Genomic DNA, 6,032 nt, shown 5'->3' on the forward strand with positions numbered 1-6,032 from the left:
TTGATCAAGTGTATCTCTAGTCCACTTGCTTTTTGTACATTATTTTCCTTTCTATTTAAGCATCTGCTGGTTCGATACTAATATCTATGCATTGATATTCTCTATTCATTTTTAATTTTCATCTTTTGGTCGGTTTTTAATAGTTTTTTTGCTGCTCGTAATTCTTGGCATTAGCTAGACGGTTTGCTTTCATACATGTATTCTCTATATTTTAGTATTATTTTTCGCACGTAATATGCTGCCAAATGGTTTCAAATTGTTCACAGAAGCAACTTAAAACACCACTATAAGCTCTCAATGTGGTAAGCGTCCAAGAAGATTACATGCTTGTTTACTTAACAGTAAATCTTATATATATTGATAATATATACATTATCACTGATATATATATATTTAAAAGTTATATTTTAAATTCAAAATTTGTATAGTTGTCATGTAAGCAAAAATGGTATTGATGAAAGAACTCCTATTGTACACGCATTACACTCAATAAAACTAAGCTTTAATTGCATAGGAATTGAAAATTAATTACACCCTATATTTGTGAAAATTACAAACTGTCCGATGACTGAGAAGTCAAATATGCATGAGTAGCTAAAAGACAATTATGACCCTCATTGTAGGAAAAAATGTACTATGTATAAAGATTTCTATGGTAATGTACTGTTTCTTCCGTCTCAATTATATGATGTTTGTGCTTTTCTTTTCAATCTTACTTTCACAAATTCAAAAATTGAATTTGAATGGTAGTAACATATATATGATTAAAAAGAGGGACTCTATTGGAAGAGGATATTAAAATGTGTTTTAAATTTCTCAATATGACAAACATTTTGGAATATCTTAAAATGAAAATAATGATACCTTCAATGGGATGGAGAAAGTATCTTTTTTCGATTAAATATATATATATATATTCTTATGAAAAATATTTAATTATCCTAAATCATCACAAGAAGCTAAATGTAGTATACATTTATTAAAAATAATTTAAGTAATTTCAATTTTTCTTAACAATTGAACTTAAATATGGAACTTGCAGATTTAGTACACTTCACTTCTTTTTTGTCTTCTTTATCCTTGTCAACAAATTCTTTTGGTTCTTAAATAATAATAATTATTTTGTTATGTGATATATGTAATTATCATAAACTATAATCATTGTAAGATATGTTTAGTCAAAATGTTCTATATAATTTTTGTTACTATTAACAATTGATGCATTGTAAATAAGAAATTCTTTGATATGAAGAGAAGTTACTTTATATATTTTTTAATATATATGTGTTTTGATTTCTTAAGATAACTTATGATAATCCAATATTTTAGTAAGAAAACAATAGAATGTATTTAATCATTAATGAAATTCTTTTGCATATTATTGTCGAAATTTGTATATAATAATAAGAATGGAGGAGGGGGAAAAAGAAATCTAAACTTATTAAAGAAAAGGAGAAGAAGAGGAGGATGGAGGATTAAATGGGATGGTAAGGTGAGAGGGATTATAAATAGAAGATGCTGAATTCAAAACCTCTCACTTAAAGCAAAAAAGATAATAAAAAAAGGAGAAGATCAAGAAAGAGAAAATGAAAAAGGGTATTCAGACAATTTTCCAATCACTTTGGCATTATAGTCTTTTTGCTACCCGCATAAATTTGATTTTTAGTCATTAGGGGCAATTAGTAGGATTTACGAACACTACATCCATTAAACTTAATTTGTGAAGGGCTAGGATGGTTCGATGCATTGACTTATTGTACTTTTTTTTATATATTAATTGTATGTTTCAGGTTCATTAAATTTATCATGATGCCATGAGTATTAAATAAATATTGAGTAATTAAAGCCCTTACTTGATTTAGAAATTCTTCCTCCTATAACTGTTGGGGTGAGGAAAAGGATTCTTGTAAATATTCCTTCCTCCCTTTGTTGGCTAGATTATACCTTGTCCTTTTTGGCGTTTGGAATCAATAATTAGTGACAGAAATGTCACCAGTCTCGAATTATTGTGGGTTCTAATGCAATATACCACAAGTTTGGAGCCTCCAATTTTAATATCTAATTTAAAAAGAAACCCACAAAAAATGCTAAATCATAGTCGTAGCAAGAAGTCAATGGTGTGGATGATTTAGAGAATGATTAACGCTCCGTCACATTAACGAGAAGTCAATGGTTTGGACGATTTAGAAACATGAACATACCCATCACATTGAATAATTTAGCCAGAGGTCCTTGAACTATTGCTGCAGTCTCAGAACTTCATAAAATAATCTCTTTAGCTCCCTTCAAGTCCACGTTGGAAAACCAAGGTTAATTATCACGGACAACGTCAATTAGTACACACGTTGTAGGGAGCATTTGAGGTACTACCTCTTTGTTTCTAAGATATATCTCAAAATGTTAAGAGACGTTAGATATGTAATAGTGAGATTCGGCTTTTAATTACAGTTTATGTTCTTTTTTCATGTAATGCCCATATGTCTCGTGAATCGTAAAAAAAAAATAGAAAAGAACATAAATAAAAGAAAAAGTTATTATCTCTTTTTACATTGGATAGAACAAAAAGCACGTTTAAGCGTAACTAATATAGTGATTGAATGAAAATAGTTGAATAATAATTAATGTGAATTAATAGGCTTATGCAGATGATATGGTATAGTTGATGCCATAAGATAAATAGTTCCATTTTTTTTTCATTTTCACTCGATGTCCTTCTGATACACTTCTCACCCAATATGGTATACTATTTTTTTTTTTATAACAAAACATATTTTATTAACGGATTGGTGGAAATCGTCTAGTACGATAGATATACATAGTTGTCCTAATGGCAGATAAAACATGCACTAAAATTGTAGATTTACAATTTAACAGATACAAAAGACTTGAGAAATTAAAAATAGATCTAAAAAGTACCATAAATTTTAAAATCATCTTCTCATAGAATAAATCGTTGCATCGCACTCTGTGCATGTTGCAATCGTCAGATTTGCTAATCAACAGTTGTAAGTTCCAATAAAGATGATGAGATTTGCTGACATAGACCCAAATCTAAAATAAATTCAGATTTGACAACTAGATCTGAAGTAAATTCAAATTTAAACAATAAAATAAGGAAAAATAACACAAAATCTCACTAGGAACTTCGAGAGGAACAAAAATTCTCACTAGGAACTCTAGGAGAAACAAAGATCTCCCACTAAGAAAATTTAGGAGAGACTTTATTAGGAAAATAACAAAAACGAAACCTATGGGAGAGAGACCAGTGAAACCATGGTGGTCTCCCTACCAAAGAGGAAGGGATTTAGAGAAAAGGAACAGTAGGGAGAAGTTGGACAAGAATAGCAGTAGAGAGAAGTTGTCTTAAAAAAAGAGATCTTTTTAGACCCCTAGTATACCATTTTGTAAAGTTCTAATTGGTCAAGAAGAAATAATTCTGCTATAATTTATTTAGGAAATTAGAAATAGACATATCAAGAACATGGGAACTGGGAACTTTATCATCAGAAAGATAGATGTTTTCATTAATCATACACTGCTATTTTGAAGTATGTTTTCAAATTAAACTTACTCTTTACAACCTGCTCTCAATGCTTGCTTTTTTCAATAGTAATTATAAAAAGAAAAGATGATAAAAATTTGCAGGAATTGCACTCTCTTTCAAGCTTTTATTTTTTATTTTAAAAAAAACTAACCACAGTTGACATGAGAGAATCATTCTCATTTTTCTAAATTGTTGAGACCTGCGAGCTTATGTCGACCTGCACGAAGACTTGTCTTTGCAAATGAGTATATATATATGATGCCATAGTTGGTTAGACCAATGTTTTTAAACTCAAACCGGCCAGGGAACCGGAGAGGGGGCCGGTTCGCGGTCAGACCAGTCCAACCGGCCGGTTCACCGGTTTTCTGCTCTCTTTTTTTTGCAACTTTAGTGTTGAGTACTTCACAGGTCTTCATTCTACACTTGAATTTGATGGTTAATGTACAATTTAAGATGGTTATTGATAACTTAAGTTTCTAAAATGCATTCACCAATATAACTAAATTTAAATTGAGATAATAACAAATTTCCTAAAAGTTATACATAAAACCTGGAATGATAAACATAATTAAAATATCATAATTCACCACAAGTTTTCATAAATTCATTACAAACATAAATAGATACAATCCAAATGTTCACCAATTATCACAAATAAAAACACAAAAATAAATAAACTAAATATTGAAATTCTTTTACAATCCTTGAAAAAGTCCATAAAAGAGTCCAACTCATATTCAAGACAAACCATTTGAATAACATACTTCCATCAGTGGCATGATAAGCAATAACACCACCTTCACAATTTCATCAACTTAACCTGAAAAAGTTAAAATTTTATAGCTCAATACTTGCTTGTAATATAACAATAAGAAAATAAAATTAACAAATTTTCAGTAATATAAGAAGATGTCACATTAATAGCTCAATACTTTTTTGTGCTGTTTATTAATTGCCATCAATTGACTTTTTGCATACCTAGTATTTTTTTTCCACAAGTTGTTGACTGGTTACATATTTTAAGTGCGCTCTTGTTACATAATGCAATGTGCTATATATACATTGTAAGGACGTTGACTTTGTAACGTGGTAGTAAAATAAGAAAAGCTGTGAGCTAAAAAAGAAAAAAAAAATCTAATATACAGAATAAATGAAACTTTCGAGTAAGAATAACTCTAACCAGCTTTAAATGAAACAAACATCAATTGAGATACAGTCAATTTTGTGCCAATAAATTTCATGGTTCTAACGACCCTATCGGCAAGTGTAAATAAATGGTCAATTGATGGGATCCTGAGGTTACCATTTACGGATTCACCAAGACATACAAACATGTGGTCCGATTTGGCACTGTTTTTTTTTTAAGCTTTTGTTTGACAACTTTCACAAATCACCTTTAACATGTCTTTAATTTTGTTGCTTCAGTGAAACCTATAAAATTCAAGATGAATGAGCATTCGGTAGACTAATTACTTCAGCATGGAATAAGCAATAAAAACACAATAAACAGCATAGAAAAAACAGAACAATCATTGATACAAATTTTATTAATTTGATACTTCATCCATATCTAATTTTATTAATTTGATACTTCATCCAAAAAATAGCTTCTCCAAATATGATTGAAAAGTAATTAATGATTCATAATTTCATCCTTAATTAATCAAATAAAAATAAAATAAAAATTAGGGGAAATGGATGAAAATTGGGGGGAAAAAGAAGAAAATGCAAAAAAATCGGCTAAAGATAATAATATAGAAAACAAAAACCTTGAAAAGGGAAAAATTAAACTTACCAAGATGATGGAAAAAAGGAAAAGCTCTTGAGTCTCAAATATCTTGTGAAAGTTGAAATTTCCAACTTGTTCTGCTAAAGATGATAGCCTGATGATAATGGTGAAGGCTTGAGAAAATCTTGTTGTGGATATTTGGGTTTGAAAGGGTTAAGAAGAAAAAATTGAAAAAAAAATTCAAGAGGAGAACTGGAGGAGCCATTGGCCGCCTGAAGCCGAGAAAGTGATGGATTGAAAGAAAAGTGTGTCTACTGTTTCTTTTTTTAATGTTAGGGTTTCATTTTTTTAATCTATTTTTTAGTCAAGTTAAGTAGAATTCTCAACAAATTGAACTTGTCCTATGACTGTGGTCTAGTGGTAAGATTATCTTACGTGAACATGGAGACCCAGTTCAAATTTGAGTAGCTTCATTCTTGACATTTTGTTTGAAAATTTAAAAACCGCTGGGTTACGATTTGCACGATTTTTAACGGTTCATATGGTTCGATCGATTTCTAGCAATTTTTCATTAACTTCCGAGTTTGATACTAGACCGGACCGGTGGCATGTCCGATTCGCGATCCAACCGGCCGGTCCGGTCCAGTTCTAAAAAACATTGGGTTAGACAGGACCAATGTATTTTAAGGCACATAATATTAATTGGCAGTACACTAGTTTTAGCAATTAATTTGTGTTTCTCCATTTATTCTCTCTCCC

At 30.2% G+C, this 6,032-nt stretch overlaps 1 long non-coding RNA gene across 1 annotated transcript; it reads right to left on the reverse strand.

Moving 5' to 3' along the window:
* Positions 1-4,120: 4,120 nt before the first annotated feature.
* LOC140009540 (uncharacterized) lies at positions 4,121-5,604 on the reverse strand. Its single transcript, XR_011816971.1, has 2 exons — positions 5,340-5,604; positions 4,121-4,364 (listed from the first exon to the last, which is right to left on the reverse strand). It is a non-coding gene; the product is annotated as an uncharacterized lncRNA (long non-coding RNA).
* Positions 5,605-6,032: the final 428 nt, after the last annotated feature.

The sequence above is a fragment of the Coffea arabica genome, chromosome 6e (genome assembly GCF_036785885.1).
Source record: "Coffea arabica cultivar ET-39 chromosome 6e, Coffea Arabica ET-39 HiFi, whole genome shotgun sequence".
NCBI classification, from domain to species: domain Eukaryota; kingdom Viridiplantae; phylum Streptophyta; class Magnoliopsida; order Gentianales; family Rubiaceae; genus Coffea; species Coffea arabica.